Below are 18,354 nucleotides of genomic sequence, written 5' to 3'. Positions count from 1 at the left end.
ATAGAATTGTTTAGAACTGTTCCCAAAGAAAACTCAATACAACTGGCTAGAAGAGATGAATTATTTGTTTAATTTTATTTTAGGTGCCACCCAACTTCATAACAATTCTGGGTGGCTCACAGTATAAAGAAAACAAGATAGAAATACTATCAAGCAAATAAAAATACCATAAAGGAAATAAACAAGATGGAGAATCCGGGCAACCGACCATAAAAATATGCACAACATATATCAAGCACATCCAGGGCTTTTTTTCTCATAGAACGCTCATAACGGAGTTCCGGCACCTTTTTTGGATGGAACCTTGTAGGGTAGGCAAGGTGGGTTGTATGACATGTGTGAGTTCCGGCAGCTTTTTCTTTTACAAAAAAAGCACTGAGCACATCTATATCCATCCTACCTTCCCTGGAATAGCAACTAAGTCTTCTGGAATGCCATCAAAGTGGGAGCCATCTAGATCACAAAGGAGACCTCATACCAGAGGGCTAGCTCCATCTAAGAATGCTAAAACACCATCTAAGAATACTAAAACACCTGAATATTACACATTCCTAGGAACCTTTTTTGTTTATTCATAATACACATTTGTTTTTTTTATTTATTCAGTTTCTACAGATACCCATCTCAACCAATGACTCTTTGTGTAGCTATGATAAAGTAGATTTTTCTTGCCTAATTTAGGGTTCAGAAGGGTAAACTCTTTCATGTTACTAGACCTTATGATTACAGAGGTAGGTCTGAATGAATACAAAGAGGATTTTAAAAAAAGGAATGTATTGAATGAAATATGACTGACCAATGCCAAGAACTTCAAGTGGTATGTTTGTTCTACACTCTGTAAAATGTCATCTATTATTTAGGCAAATTATATCAAGACTATAGGTAGTCCTCAGTGTCATTTGAAATGAGGACAGTGCCATTTGTGACTTTACAGCTGGGTTGAGTGTACATAAAAGGCTACTCCTGCCAGTTTGGTGTCATCTGCAAATTTGATGAGTTTCCCTTCAATTCCCTCATCTAAGTCATTGATGAAGATATTGAAGAGTACTGGGTCTAAGACAGAACCCTGTGGTACCCCACTTATTACTTCCTCCATGTGGATGCAGTGCCATTGAATATTGCTGGAAGGGACCTTGGAGGTCTTCTAGTCCAACCCCCTGCTCAAGCAGGACGACCTCTTCTATACCATCTCAGACAAGTGACTGTCTAGCCTCTTCTTAAAAATCTCCAGTGATAGAGTGCACATGTTTTCTGGAGGCAAGCTGTTCCACTGGTTAATTGTCCTCACTGTCAGGAAGTTTCTCCTTAATTCCAGCTTGCTTCTCTCTTTGATCAGTTTCCAACCATTGTTTCTTGTCTTGCCCTCTGGTGCTTTGGTGAATAACATGACCCCCTCTTGCTTGGGGCAGCCCCTCAAATACTGGAATACTGCTAGCATGTCTCCCCTATTTCTTCTTTTCTTTAGACTAGCCAAACCCAAGTCCCACAGCCATTCTTCATATGTTTTAGTCTCCAGGCCTTTGATCATCTTAGTTGCTTTTCTTGAATTTTCTCCAAACTCAACATCTTTTTTGTGATATGGTGACCAAAACTGGCTGCAGTATTCCAGGTGTGGTCTTACTAGGGTTTTATAAAGCAGTACTAATACTTTGCGTGATCTTGATTCTATGCCTCTGTTTATACAGGATTATATTAGCTTTTTTGGCTGCTGCTGCTGTTTTTAAGCCAGGTCTCACCCAGTCTGTACTTGTACCTGTGATTTTTCCTGCCTAAATGTAAAACTTTGCTTTTCTCCACATTGAAACTCATTTTGTTGGATAGGGTCCATTGTTCAAGTTGGTCAAGATCCTTTTGGATCCTGAGTTTGTCTTCTGGGGTGTTGGCCACTCCTGCCAGTTTGGTGTCATCTGCAAATTTGATGAGTTTCCCTTCAATTCCCTCATCTAAGTCATTTATGAAGATATTAAAGAGTACTGGGCCTAAGACGGAACCTTGTGGTACCCCACTGCTTACTTCTCTCCATGTTCACGTAATGCCATTGAGGGCTACTCATTGAATAGTTGAAAATACTTAACAAGAAACTGTTATACTGATCTTCCTTGTCAGTGTCTTCCTACATTTAATACTATACAGAGATTCTATGTGCTTCAGTAATGCTGTCTTGCCCACATATATTCTCTAGGCAAAAGCATGACAGTTGATCTAAGCTTCATTCATTTTGTTCCCTCCTGACTATGTTGTTTAGTCCCAAGACCAGGGGCAAGTTGAGCAAGAGAGCTGGATGGGTGGAGAAAAACCAAAATTTAAATGCCAATGTCTTTAAATAACAACAAAACAGAAGTGAAACCAGTAATATCAATAAGCAAAAATCTCATGGCAAGATATGCTCCATTCTGGACTCCTGTCATTGGGGGACTTTTCTCATTGCTGACCTGAAGTGCTATTTGCCTATCTTTGAAGTAGCCAGAAACAGCAATGGCAGGAAATTGGCTTTATCCATTGCAGATCCTCTCTTGCCTTTAATGCTTCTGATTCTGTCATTTCCAGAGTTGCCTCCCAACAGTGGTATAAATGTTTTGAAGCTGAGAATAGGAGGGGGAAAACACACTTTCAACATCCGAGGGTATTTTCCCTCTTTTGAGTCATAGCATCTCTAAAGGTATAGATGTCTGTCCTCATTATTCTTATTTTGGCACAATGGTGATTGAATGACTTAGAAGATGTTATAACGCAGCTGGGGGGGGGAACTGCATCAGGGATCCATTAAGCCTATCTCACTGATGTTTGTGCTGTGGTTTTTGAGGAAGTCTAATACAAAACTTCCCATGGGCTACCAGATGTGGCTGCTAGCCCAGTTGCTATCCAAATAATACACTGAGTAAAGTAGATCCAGGGATTTGGGAAGTAGGGTAGATGAACAACTAGGAGATTTCGGGCAGTGTCAGCAGTTCCAGGTTTCATGGTGCCCCTAGCCAACTACTTTGAATCCCCCTCCTCTGTTAGGCAGAGCATTGTGAATGCAGCTGATTGAGGAAGCAGAGCTCAAAGAGGCTTCTAAACTTCCTCACTGCAAATACTACAGCAATAAGAGAAATGAACTTAGTGGGGACAGTTCTATACTTCACTTCCTCCATGAGAATATGGCTGGTGGTTCTTTCCCTTTTCCCAATAACCATATCCAAGGGTTTCCATGGGGGGGGGGAAAGTAGCATAAAAGACAAGCTGAGACTTGCATGATTGAAGCCCTCAAATGGGTTGACATCCTTGACAGATATATCCAAGCATACATCATACATCCAAGCCCTCCATGTCTTTGGAATGTCTATTCCACCATCCACCTGATTTCCATTGTTGTTACTCATCCTTTTCCAAGGGTAAAGGGAATTCAAGGAAGGAAGGAAGGAAGGAAGGAAGGAAGGAAGGAAGGAAGGAAGGAAGGAAGGAAGGAAGGAAGGAAGGAAGGAAGGAAGGATTATGTTTTAGGTAACCTCCAAAGTGTGCATTTATGAGAATGCTCAGAATCCAATGAACATGGGAATATAGTTTATTGAGCCAATGAACTAGCCAATCAGCATGGGAGTATAGCTTATTTTGTCATCTAAACTGAATCAGAAGGCAAAGTATCTGGTTGCATTGAGTGACTTTGAGAATGTGATTTCTAGTTAATATAGGACCTCCAAGAGAACCTCTCCTCTCCTTGTTAGTTTCAAAGATAAACATTTAAATGGTTGGGGAGGAAGGGTAAACACAGAAAGTGTGCACAAAATCTTTGAGGGTTTTTTTTAAAAAAGGTAACAATTCCTGCACTACTGTTAGAATATTGAAGGTAATGTTCTGTTTATACCTCACTTGCAAATTATCAATACAGCAGTCTTCCTGTCCAATGGAAGTGACTTCTATTTTTCTGCTATACTCACTGAGTGCTGAGCAGTTGCAAACTAACATTGGAAGGGATGACCGTTAAAAGCTGGGCTGTTGCTTTGCACAAAATAAAGGACTGTGCTGATTCAGGATTGACCTTCATTCAGAAACAAAATAGGAAAATAGCAGAAGGGGCAGAAGATGGGTATAATCTCTTTTATCTGAGGCGTGTTGATTTCTTGTCTCACTGTCTTACAGTATATTGTTGCATGACATTTTCCTAAATTATGTAGGCATATCTTTTTAAGACTAGGTTAAAAAAAAAACAAGTTACCAACTTTATAATTAGCACCAGAAGAAGAAAATCACTTTGGGGGAAAAAATCCTATGATCACTCTATAAAGGGAAGCAAAATCAAATAATGTCTGCTGGTTTGGTCACGCCTCATGCATGTGAGAAGAATCTATTTTTTTTCATTTTAAGGGCTTAAGAAAGAAGAAAGTACAAGGAAAACACAGCCTTAGCACTTTGCATTGTTATTTTTTCAACCAAAATAATTGCCTGGAAAAAATAGCAAGGGGTTGGTTGTGGAAGGTATCATTCATATATATACAGTAAGAATAACCATCTATAGAGCTGTGCCTTGTTCAATCTTCAATTCTGGAGTGTGAGTTGAGAAGAACAAAACTTTGCCTTCAAAGCATCTAGTTTAATGGCACCAGCCCTTTTGTTTTATCAAACTAGGATACATATTTTTTTTTTGGAAAGCAAGCTCATTATGAGGAGATAACACATGCCAGACTTATATAAATTCGTACAAGGCTTTTCATATTGTACCATTGTTAAACTAAATTTCTATTGATCCTTTGCCAGGACAATTTAATTGAACCCTTTATCCCTTCTCCCTCCCCATCTTTGTGCTCTCTGATGATAAAGCCAATACACTGCTGAAACATACTTGACAGAATTTCTGGAGTGGACAGTGTAGACTCAGGGCATATAATCCTATCAATTAATTAAAGTCAAAGTGAGTTGAGAAATAATGCTTAAGAGTGATCAGAATGTTACTTTCTGAAGAGTTAAAAATGATGAATGATTTGTGGGAGATATGAATGAAGAGGAGGACTAAAATGTTCAAAATTGTACAATAAATATTACAACATAATAGAATCCTTCACTCTGCTGAAGGGAAGGGAAGGAAAAGAGGAAAGAGGAAAGAGGAAAGGAAAAAGAAAGTTGAGTAAACTATCTGAGGCAGGATTCATCTGGAATAAGTCAAGTAACAATAGGAATTAGGATAACAAGTTGCGGGGGGGAAAGTTCCTCACAAGAGAGAGCATTGTCAAACACAGAAGCTTTAAGAAGAAGAGTCAGGGCAACAATTATGTATTTAGCCAGAGGTTGAGAAACATTTGTGAGGGATGCTTCAGTTTGGATTGCTGCATAGAGTAATAGGTTCAACTCAGAGGCCTTCTGAGTCCATGATTCATATTGAGTGATGTGTGACTATGGTGACAGTGGGAATCACAAGAGATGGCTTTAAGTCTACTCTGAAAGCAAATTGAGCCCAGAAGCATCTAGGACTGGGATGTCAAACTTGCAATGTCATGTGATGAGTCACGACGTATCACAACCTTTTTTCCATTGCCGGCAATGGGGCGGGCGCAGTTTCGGCATGACGCATCCAGCCCGCAGGCCGGCAGTTTGACGCCCCTGATCTAGGAGGAGAGAACAAGCCCTGGGCCCTTTAATTGGCAGGCACCAAAGGGCTGCCTTCATTCCTATTCAACATCTACATGAAACTGTTGAGCAAGATTATCTGCTGATATCAGATCAGGTTTAATCTATATGCTGATGATGCCCAATTATACATCTTGACCGTGGATGAATAAGTGATGTCATTGAAGTGCTATCCAGCTCTTAATAGAGAAGAAGAGGTTGAGACTCAATCCACAACATCACAGAATGGTTTGGGTTTGAAGGCTTGCTAATTCCAGTGAGATCCTATTGTTAATTCTGAATAAGGTTGCACTCCATAGGTGGAACTGGTTCACAATTTGAATCTCTCTGCATTCAGGATGATCACACAAAGTAAAAGGGCAGGATTTGTGTTAGAATGCCACAATACAGTTTAAGTCAACGTGAGCCCCTTGCAAGCCTCTCCCCTGCAGAAGTCACTAGGCAATTTCCACTGCACTGAAGCACACTGGACCTTACTGTGATAGCATGATTGCAGACAGATACCTTCAATAAGCATAAAACTTCACAACTGCATTAAGAGGAAGCCAGGATTATTGGAAATTGCCCAACAATCTGTTAATTAATCACTGAGAGTCATTTTCCCTCTTATGGTTTTAAAGCATTGTCTGTCTGTCTGTCTCTTGCCCACCTATCACTACCTGTCCAAAAGACAATCATTGGATAACTCTGATTTAAGAATGGATTTATCAGACTCTAAACCCAATATTCATCCTCCCTCCCTCTCCTCTGTTCTTCTCACTTCCAGATGAGTTTGCCTTAAGCATGCATCAACAGTTTTCAATTTCATGAATGAAGGCAAATATACATGACCCAGGATAACGTTGTAGGATCCAATCTGGGTTGGGACCAGGGTGCCAGAGGTTTTGTCTTCAGTTTTCAATTTTCTGGAAGGATTTATATTCCTTGCCAACAGCTGGCCATTTGCATTCTTTTAGAGGGTCTTTGAGGCCACTTGGATGCTTATTTGTGCCCTCAAGGTCACCTGAGTAGTGTAAATGGGTGTGGAGCCTTCTTGGAACTGCTGAAAGGACTATGTTGTAGATTGGAGATAGATGATGTCTTATTCCTCCCCCTCTGTTGAGAGAGGGCCATCCCCCACCATCCAGTCAGAGCTAAAGAAGCTTCAGAAGCTTCTTGGATGAGAAGCACTGGTGGGATTTAGCAGTTTGCACCATTTCAGCAGAACCAGTAGCTAATCTTTTGTTGCCCGGGCCCAGAAAGGACTTCCGGAAGTGGCATCCACACAGAGAACTGGTTGTTTACATATGTGAATCCCACCACTGATGAGAAGCAAAATGTTTTGGAAAAAAACAACAACAAGAAGAAAGTCCAGTCACCTCCTGACAAAGCACCTTTGGGACAACCATGACCTGGATGACTGAGAATCTTTATAAACATGTTGCATCCAAAGTTTAGCATCAACAATTTTAAAATTAAATCCAAACAGTGATCAAATCAATTATGTACTCCAGTGTTAAAGTTTTTATGGCTATTAGCTCTGTCTTATGTGTCCAGTTAGAAAATGTTATAGAAATCAAACGGCATATCATTTCAAATCAGATATATTGTCACCAGATATTAGTGAAGCAACATGGGAGTTTCCCTTATATTGAGTTTAAGAGGAGCTCAGGTTCTCTTGTTGAGATAAATGAGCATGATCTTCACCCAGGGTATGTAGTTTGGATGCTGGGTAATTAGTGGAAAATGAGTGAAATTAGGTCCCAGATTGGATTTGGATTGAAGATATTTAAATTAAAGCTGATCGTGATGTAGAGAGAAGCAATTATCTTGATTAGAATTCAGAAGTTCAGAAATGACATTTCAGAAAGATATTCCTGGGGTCTTCTCTTTGGTGGAATTTATTTTGGCTCTGAATGGGAGGAGATCTTAAAAGCAACCTATGCAGCCCTTCATAGAATAAGCAATTGTAACAAACAATAGGATGGAAAATGGGAGATTAAGCTGGGCATTTCTCCCAGCTTTAATGAAATAAAAGGTAACTGTGCAAAAGAAATCCAGATTTCATTGTTATGTTTTTGTGCAACACTCCAGAAAGAGTTAGGTAGAAAAACACACCTATGGTTTATTCCCTTTTTTCTCCTTGTCCACAACCACCTACAGCAGTGATGGCGAACCTTTTAGAGACCGAGTGTCCAAACCACAACCCAAAACCCACTTATTTATTGCAAAGTGCCAGGGCTGCATCAGCATTGTGGTTCCCTCAGGGAGGGTGGGTTGTGTGGCCCACTGGGTGGGCATGGCCAGGGTGGTCACAGCAGACTGGGTGGTGTGGCCAGGTAGGCATGGCCATCTCGATGCTCTAACACCTCTACTCAAACATACTAGCCGGCCGTTTTGCCTGCTTTGTGCTGGGCAGGGTTGCTACTCTGGGCAGCAGCGATGACCTAATGGACCTGCACAAGCTGCTAGTGGCAGTGTGCATGCCCACAGAGAGGGCTCTGAGTGCCACCTCTGGCATGCATGCCAAAGGTTTACCACCACTGACTTATAGAGCTTTATGGGATTGTTTTTTTCCCCTTCTCTAAATATTTTGTTTGCTTGTGTTTTGTCCTCCCCAACCTCTTCACCTAAATTACTGAGCCAGTAGTTTCCTTCACTTTGCGTGTTCCTGGAAATCGGGTGTATATTAAATCACGACAGCCAAATAAACTGGTGGCATACAGGTAGTCCTCAACTTAGACCCACAATTGAGACCAGAATTTCTGTTCTCAACTGTGTGAGGGTGAAGGTTCATTCTCTGATCTTGTGGGTTGTTTTTTGAACATTTCATTACAAGGCTAGGTAACACCTTCAGTGGAGTTTAGGGGATGTCAGTGTCAATGTTCTTCTGTTTATGAGGGCTTCGTGTGGCCAGTAGGTCTTGTGGTAGGTCAGGTGTGGGTGTGTCAAGTGAAGGTCTTGTAATGGGTCTTGTGATGGGTCACGTGTAAGTCATCCATGGGACTCTCATGATGGGTGTTGTGATGGGGAGGTTACATCAAGTGAGGGTCATTGGTAGGTGAAGTGCTGGTTTAGGAGGCTTGTATGGGTGGATTGAGGGTAAGTGCTGTCTCTGGTTGATTGTGTAGACGATTTGGATTCTGTAGGCTGGTTGTAGGATGACACTTACAACTCTGCTGAAGATGTTACCTAGTGTGGTAACAAAATGTTCGGAAAGCAACTTGCAGGCTCAGAGAACAAACCTCCACCCTCATCCTATACCTGAGCTACAGATATTCGGTAACAGAACAATTTCCATTCTGTTAAGCAAGGTGGTGAGTTGTGCCCAATTTTGCAACCATTTTGCCACGGTTCTTAAGTGGATCACTGCAGTTGTTAGGTGAATCAGGTGGTCATGACGCTAATCCAGGTTCCCCCATTTTGCTTGTCATAAAATGGTTGGGAAGCACCATTATTGCACTTTGATTGCACAGTGATCACATGATTCCAGGATGCAACAACCATTGTAAGTACATGCTGATTGCCAAGCATCTGAATTTTGATCACATGGCCATGAGGATGCTGCAACAGTGGTAAGTGTGAGGATTGGTTGTAAGTCACTTTTTTCACTTGTGTTGTAACTTTGAACGGTCAGTAAATGAATGGCTGTAAATTGAGGACAAACTGTATTTTACTGTCACTTTTTCACTAGGAATTAGAAACTTGAACCATTGCAATGAAATACTAGAATGATTGGTTTGCATTTCATAAACACTTCAATATATAATTTCCATTTGTGTATTTAATATATATGAAATAAAGTTCTGTTTGAAAAAGTAGCTCTAATAACTCCATGGACAAATTATACTGTTTCATCGCTTGAATAACAGAAATGGGCTGGTAGTAATAGAAGGGACGTATTTGTAATTTCCCTCTAATACAAAAGTATTTCTGAATATGAAACCCCAGATATTGCATGTTTACAGTATGTGTTTATGCAATGTATGTATGTACTATATCTAGCTGTGGTAAATCTGATAATTTCACTTTCATTATGATTGGCATTTTGCTGACTGAAAGTTCATTCTGGCTCCATTTCCACAGCAAATGTCCCAGCTGCAAAGCACATAAACATTTTTCTTAAAATGTGCTGTGCATGTGTTTTCTAATTCACTTATAGGAGAACTATATGCACAGCTTTTGGGGGCTGTATTCTGCCTTTGGGAGATATTTAAGGGGCTGCAGCAGAGAGAAAGATAAGGTTGCTGGACTTAAAATTAATCTAAATTAAATTGACATTAGTTATTAAATCATTCATTACAGTCTTTTCTTTCACAATCTATATGATAATTTCATTACATATTTTAGCAGAACCTGGGAACTCTTCCCAAAGCATTTGGGGATCACAGGCACATCTGTAGTTATATCACCCTGGTCTATCTATTTTGGATAACACCTTCAGCAAATTCATGTAGGTACTTTCAGAAAGCAATTGGTCAGGATTCTGCTGATTCCTCCATTCCAAATCCCTCTACTCCTGATCATGAAACACAGATTGGAGTTACTGCAGGTAGTACTTCACTTACAAATGTAACTGAGCCTGGCAACTATGGTTGTAAGTCATGACAGTTGTCAAGCGGGTTACCATATGACCGGGCCCGTTTTATGAAATTCTTTGCAGCATTTTTTCAAGTGATCGCCACAGTCATTGACTGCCATGGTCATTAAATAAGTCTATTGTCTATGGAGATTCTCAGTCAAAGGTGTTTGCTGAGAGATATTGAGGTGCGACTCTGGTCATACGCAAAAAAAGAGCAATTGATGCGCATATTGCGAAACATGTTGATAATGTTTGAGGGGCATCAGATGCATGTTTTTCCAGATTTATGCAATGAGACTTTACAATGGAGGAGAGAGATGCATCAGGTTTGTCAAATATTGAAGAAAAATAACATTAATTCCAGCTGGGGATATCCAGTTTTTTTTGAGATTTTCTTACAGTGGAAGATTTTACAGAGTTGAAACAAAGGAGGAGCCGATGGAAAAAATAAGGGAGAATGGAATCATCAATAAAGAAGATCTACAGGAGAAAGGAAATCTGGATGAAGCAACAGGAGTTACAAGTTCATTGTAGAGATAGTATATAAGTATTTGTAATGTTTGGGTGTGGAAATTAAGGGTAAAGATGGTCAAGGGAGGTGGAATGGGCAACCAAAGACCTCTTCTCCCCCGCCCCAGAGGCCTGAAGCAGCGGAGAGGAGGAAGATCTCCTGAAGAAGGGAAGGGGGACAATATATATGTATATGGATGGGTAAGAGGTTATTTATGTTACAATATGCTTACTTTGTAGTTTTAGTTTTGTAAGATTTGTGTTAGATCACATACGGAGACCAAATGGAATATGTAATATAAGGAATAGATGGGGAAATCATTGAAGGTAGCTCCATGGAATGTACATAGCTTGGGGGGAAAATATAAATGAGCAAGAATTGAAAGATCAATTAACAAAGAGAAAATAGATATTGTATTTTTACAAGAAACACATCAAGAGAAAGAAGGGGTGAATGAACTTAGGTTATATTGGACTGATGTATATGAAAAGGCATTTGGTACATCAAAAGCAAGAGGGGTAGCAATCATGGTAGCTAAAAGATGTGAATTTAAGATAAAAGCCATAAAAAGGGATGATATGGGAAGGTTTCTTATAATTCATGGCTTGATTTATGGACAAGAGGTCACTTTAGCAAATTTGTATGCACCTAATACAAATAAAAGAGAGTTTTATAATAGGGCATATAAAGAAGTAGAAGAAGTAAAAAAAGGTTACGTGATAATGGCAGGTGATTATAATATGGTTACGGATACAGGAATTGATAAATCTAATCCATCAAAAGTGGAAATAAAGTATAATAATACAGATTTAAGAAAATTTATTAATAGAAATAGATTAAGCAATGTTTGGAGAGAATTACATGGCAATCAAAAGAGTTATACATACTTATTTTTAGTAGACATAAAATCTTACAAGAATAGATTATATATTTGTAACTTCAGAAATATTATCTAAAATAATGAAAGCAGAGATAAAAAATAATTAAAATATCAGATCATGCAATGGTAACTATGGAAATGGAAATAGATTGTGATTATAAACAGGCAAGTAGATGGAAAATGGATTCAAGGATTTTTAAAAATAAAGAGATTTTAGAGAAAATGGAAAGAGAATTAAAAGACATGGGCTATAAATGAAGAAAGAGGTAGTAATATAGGTGTAATATGGGATGCAATGAAAGCAGTGGTAAGAGATGTAGGGATAAAATATTCTTATAATATAAAAAAACAAAAAGAGAAACATATAAAAAGGTTGGAGGAGGAAATTAAAGAACTAGAGAGTAAATATATAGAAAGCAGAGAGAATAGGATTATGTTAGAATTATCAGCTAAAAGAAAAGAGTTGCAAAATATTGAGTTAGAACAGGTTCAAAGAAATCTAATTTATTTAAATAGGGAATTTTATGAAAATAGTAATAAAAATTCTAGAATGTTGGCTAGAGCCACACAAGTTAAAAAGGCAAAAAGCCTGATCAAAGTAATAAAGAATGATAAGGGAGAAAGATGTAACATGATAAGAGAAAAATTGTTGATATTTCAGAAGTTTTTTGAAAAGTTATATAGGGGAAATGAAATAAATGTGAATGAAAGTCAGTCGTATATAGAAAAGAATTTAAACTGTAAAATTCGAGAATATGATAAAGTAATAATGGAATCACAAATAGAAGAGGAGGAGATACTGGAAGTTACTAATAAATTGAAAATAGGTAAAGCACCAGGCTTAGATGGACTAGGTGCAGAATACTATAAAATTTTTAAAGGATTATTGGTGCCGAAGATGAGGTTAATGCTTAATAAAATAATGGAAGGGAAAATTATTCCAAGTTCCTGGAATTAATCTCTGATAGTATTAATAGCAAAATCTAATAAAGATCTTACAGACCCAATATCCCTTATTAATCAGGATGCTAAGATTTTTACAGCAATATTGACAAATAGATTGAATACATTTATAGAGAATTATATTAAAGATGATCAGTGTGGCCGACAAATGTCAGATGTAGTACGAAGGGTATTAAATATAGGTTATTACATAAAGTATCAAAAATTAAAGGCTGGTTTATTAGTATTAGATGTATTTAAGGCCTTTGATTGTGTAGAATGGCCTACACTGAAGATATTAATAGAGAAGTTAGGCTTTGGAAAAAAAATTAGAAAGGTGATAAACCAACTATACTCAGAGAACAAGGCAAGAATAGTCATAAATGATGGTGTTACAGAGACAATAACCTTAAACTGGGGAACGAGACAGGGTTGCCCCTTATCCCCAGTTCTACTTGCCTTATTGAAGGAGGTTTTGGCAAATGCAATCAGGAAAGATTCATTGATTGAAGGAATTGGTGTATATAAGAAAACTAAAATAAATTTATTTGCAGATGATACATTAGTAACATTTCAAAATCCCATAGCTACTATAGAGTGGGTATATTCACATCTGAATGAATTTGAGAAATATAGTGGATTGCAAATAAACTGGAAAAAATCAGAAATGATGTTATATAACCATAGTAAAGAAGAAATGGATGTATTGAAAGAAAAATATAAATTAAAAATAGTAGATAGTATCAAATGGAAAAATTCCCTAAGATTCAATTGAAAAAATGGATTAGTAAATTTTTAAAAAATCAGATATATAAATGGGAAGACTGGAAGAATAAGATAAAGAATATAATACAATTAAAAATGTTTTATCAGATACTAAATTAAATTGGTTGAATTTAATACAATTAGATAAATGGATAAAACGGAAGAAAAATTTGAGGTGAAAGATAGACAGTTAACAAAATTTGAAATGATTTTAAAAGAAAGTGAGAAAAATGAAGAATATATAGGTAAAGGCAAGAATTGGGAAAATATACAGAATATTTACTGAACTAGAAGATCAGGCAAAAGGTTTAAAATTAATCTGGGAAACAGATTTAGGAGAAATAAATGATAAAGATTGGAAAAATATTTGGAACAGAAAAGTATATAAAAATATGTCAGCTAGAGTTAAGGAAAATGGATATAAAGTGATATGGAGTTGGTACCTAACACCACATAAACTAAATCAAACAGAAGTTAAATATACAAATATTTTCTGGAGGTGCAAGAAAGAGATTTTGAAAATATAAACATATGTGGTGGGATTGTGATAGCACACAAAAGATACGGGACATGGTGTTTAGGGAAATTAGAGAACTTTTGAAGGTAAATTTAAATATGTCACCGAGGATTGCATTACTGTTATTGTGGAAAAACAAGATATAAATGAAGCAAAAAATGAATTGATTGTAAATTTGATAATGGCATCTAGATTAGTGATGGTTAAATACTGGAGACCGAATTGGGTTATTCAAAGAAATGAGTGGTATAATGAAATATGGAATATGGCAATAAATGATAAATTAACAACAGGAATTAAATTTTAAAAAGGGATGATTAAAGTAAATAATTATAATGAAATATGGGATGATTTTATAAAAACAGTCTTGGTGGAAGGCAAAGGGAATAAACCTGCTCAAGAATATATGCCTATATGAGAAGAAATATAGGTAATAAAAATGGTTTCCAGGGGGGTGGGTGCACTGTAGTATTTGTATTTTTCTACTGTTTTTTATTTAGACTTATATTTATTTATTTATTTATTTATTTATTAGTTTTTATAAACCGCCCTTCTCCCGAGGGACTCGGGGCGGTGTACAGAGGAAGGAAGGTATACAGACCGAACAATAAAATAATAAGAAACACTAATGAACACAAACTGGGACCCCAATTAACGCTATCATGCCAGGCCAGCCTGCTGGAACAAAAAAGTTTTTAAGTCGCGACGGAAGGTACGGAGGTCAGGGGCCATCCGGATTTCGGTAGGTAAGGTGTTCCAGAGGGCTGGCGCACCCACTGAGAATGCCCTCCCCCTGGGGGCCACCAGCCGACATTCCCTGAGCGGTGGCACCCTGAGGAGGCCCTCTCTGTGGGAGCGCACAGGACGGTGGGGTGCTGACATCGGCAGAAGGTGCTCCCGTAGGTAGTCCGGACCCATGCCATGTAGGGCTTTGAATGTCATTGTTAGCACCTTGAACTTCACACGGAAGGCAACCGGAAGCCAGTGCAGCGCACGGAGGAGAGGTGTGATATGGGAGTATCGGGAGGCTCCCAAGAGTGTCCGTGCCGCCGCACTTTGCACCAGTTGAAGCTTCCGAGTGGATCTCAAGGGCAGCCCCATGTAGAGAGCGTTACAATAGTCTAGGCGAGATGTCACAAGGGCATGGGTGACTGTACGTAAGGAATCCAGGTCCAGATAAGGCCGTAGTTGGCGAACTAGTCGAACCCGGGAGAAGGCCCCCTTGGTCACAGCTCCAATGTGGTCTTCCAGGGAGAGCTGCGAGTCTAGGAGGACACCCAGGTTGCGGGCCCTATCAGCAGGGGGAAGTAACTTGTCCCCAATGTTAAGCAGTGGGACGTTCTGAATCTCCTGGCTTGCCGGTACGTACAGCCATTCAGTCTTGTCCGGGTTCAGTTGAAGCCTGTTTCTCCCCATCCATTCCCGGACCGCTTTCAGGCAGCGGGACATCACGTCTAGGGCATCACTGATATTGTTAGGAGTTGAGATAAAAAGCTGGGTGTCATCAGCATACTGATGGTACCCTACTCCAAAACTGCGAATGATCTCACCCAGCGGTTTCATGTAGATGTTGAACAGGAGAGGCGAGAGGACCGACCCCTGAGGGACTCCGCAAGCGAGAGGCCTCGGGGCCGACCTCTGTCCCCCTGTCAGCACCGACTGCGAGCGACCCTGGAGAAAGGAGGAGAACCAACGCAGAACCGTGCCTCCCACTCCCAGTCCCCTGAGGCGTCGCAGCAAGATACCATGGTCGATGGTATCGAAAGCCGCTGAGAGGTCTAATAAGACTAGGACAGAGGAATGGCCCCTGTCCCGGGCTCTCCAGAGATCATTCATCAGAGCGACCAATGCCGTCTCCGTGCTGTAGCCCGGCCTGAAACCCGATTGGTACGGGTCTAGATAAACCGCTTCATCCAGGATCTGAGGAAGTTGGTGCGCCACCACGCTCTCAACAACCTTCGCAAGGAAGCGAAGATTGGAGACTGGACGAAAGTTATTCAAAGAGGATGGGTCCAAGGTGGGCTTCTTGAGGAGAGGTCTCACCACCGCCTCCTTCAAGGCGGTGGGGAAGTGACCCTCACTCAGCGAAGCAGAGATGACCGCTAGGAACCAGCCTCGTGTCGCCTCTCGAGCTGCATAGGCCAGCCAGGAAGGGCACGGGTCCAGTAAGCATGTGGAGGAGCTCAACCTTCTCATAATCCTGTCCACTTCCTTAGGAGTTACAGGATCAAATTCTTCCCAGATGACGTTGACAAGACTGTCCATGTCTTGTTCTTCCATCTCAGCCCAGTTGGAGTCCAGACCAGTTCGAATCCGAGCGATTTTATCCAGCAGATATTGACCAAATTCCTCGGCTCGACCCTGCAAGGGTTCCTCCCTCACCTCTTGGTTTAATAGGGAGCGAGTCACCCTGAACAAGGCAGCCGGGCGATTATCTGCGGACGCGATGAGGGTGGAAAAGTAGTTGGATTTTGCCACCCTTATCGCAGCGAGATAAGACCTGGTGAGGATTCTTAGTCGCAATCGGTCGGATTCGGATCGACTGGACCTCCAACGGCTCTCTAGGCCCCGTCTCCGACGCTTCATCTCCCGGAGCTCCTCGGTGAACCATGGGGCTCGCTGGGATCTGCGCCGGGTCAGAGGCCGCAAGGGTACAACTCGGTCCAGAGCCTCCGTGGCTGCCTTTTCCCAGGCTTCCACTAAGGCTTCCGCCGAGCTGTGAGCAGGGGGTGCATGCGAGTCCCTAAGCGCTGCCTGGAACTTATCAGGGTCCATTAGGCGCCTAGGGCGGTACCATCTGACTGGCACCGTGCACCCACGGTGGGGGGTGGCAAGGGGGAAGTCTAGCCGCAGGAGGTGGTGATCGGTCCATGACAGGGGCGTAACAGTTGTGGCACCCCCACCGACATCATCATGCCACCGTCCAGACAAGAACACCAAGTCTGGGTTGTGGCCTCTCTCATGAGTCGGCCCAGAAATTATTTGCAACAGGTCCATGGCCGTCATGGAAGCCATGAACTCCCGAGCCAGTTCGGACGATCCTCCCAGGGACGGTAGATTAAAGTCGCCCAAGACCATGAGTCTTGGGAATTCAACCACCAACCCTGAGAGGACATCGAGTAGCTCGGGTAGGGCCGCCGCTGCACGATTAGGTGGTAGGTACGCCAGCAGCAGACCCAACTGCGCCCCTGGGCCAAATCTCAGTAGGAGAGACTCACACCCGACCATCTGAGGGACGGTGGTCTCTCGCGGGCTAAGGGATTCCCTGATGATAACTGCCACTCCCCCGCCCCTCCCATGAGCCCGGGGCTGGTGCAGTACCTGGAAACCTGGCGGGCAGAGGTCAACCAGAGGAACACCCCCCTCTGGGCCCAGCCAGGTTTCCGTGATGCAGGCCAGGTCCGCATGCTCACTCTCCACTAGGTCACGAATGAGGTGAGCTTTGTTAGCTGCGGACCTTGCATTCAGGTAGACCAGCCTTAGCATGGGAGGGTGCGCACCTTTGCTCCCGGGTCCTCCGGGGGAGAACAGAGGGTCGGAGCATCTCACCGCCTGTACAGAGCGGAGATGACACTCCCGGTGACGATACGGCCCTCTGTCTGTGCACCTTCTGCCATTCCCCACCATCCTAGGAATGGGACGTTTGTCAGTACGCCACTGGGTGTTATCGGCGACTGGTCCTCGTTGTACGCCGTCGCGAACGGCCGTGGGCCTGGCATGCGTTATGGTGGCTGGAAGGCGTGCCTTTCCCGCGCAACCATAGTCTCCTCCCTCCCCCCTCCCTAACCCCACAAAAAACTTAACTAAGAACTTAATCAGGGGCCTCTTGTTGGGCTTATGCTGGAGGCCCCTGACCCTGCCTGGCCATCTCTCAGAAGCCCAGTGGTTGGGCCCGTCATCAAGATTGGATGTGATGCAGGCGGGTCGCACCCAGGAGAGTGGGGAACCCCTGAGGGCGTGCAGTGCTATGCTAGAGTATTGAACGAGCATAGTCACAGGTGGTTCCGGGAAGGCTGTCCCCTGGATGGTGAATTTGCAGGAGGGCCGAGTCGGGTAGGTGCATATCTGGATCGTCGCCCTGCCACTGCCACTTGGCCGGGCGAACCCCCAGAAGTAGGCCACTCCTCATCCTCTCACGATGGGTTGTGTCTCTGCTTCCGGAGGTGGTCCAGAACATACTCTGGGTGAGGCATACCCCATAGAGCTCTCACCTCTATGGGGTAGCAGGTGTAAGGCCCAGCCACTCTGCCACTGTGGCTAGCACCCAGGCCCGTTATGTCCTGTGGGGAGAGAATGGGCAAAGATGGGTGAGAGTGGGCAGAAGGCAGGATGGAGGGATCCATTAATTGGCGTCAGCTCCGGTGGTTCAGCCGCCCCAACCAGTTCCCTCCCTGATCCTCTGGGCGTTGTTCCCGGCCGCAGTTCCATGGCCCCTATTGGTTGAGGACCGTCCAGAGCGTGGCCTCCCAGAGGTACGGGAGTCCCTGGTGTCATGCCCCTGGTGTTGCCGTCTCCGATCAAGGTGTCTCGAGGAGGTGGCTCGGGCCGTCGCCTCCATTGTCCAGCGTCTCCTTTGG

The sequence above is a fragment of the Vipera ursinii genome, assembly GCF_947247035.1.
Source record: "Vipera ursinii genome assembly, chromosome: 3".
NCBI lineage: Eukaryota > Metazoa > Chordata > Lepidosauria > Squamata > Viperidae > Vipera > Vipera ursinii.
The sequence above is the reverse complement of the archived record's forward strand: the minus strand, read 5'-3'. Positions refer to the sequence as shown.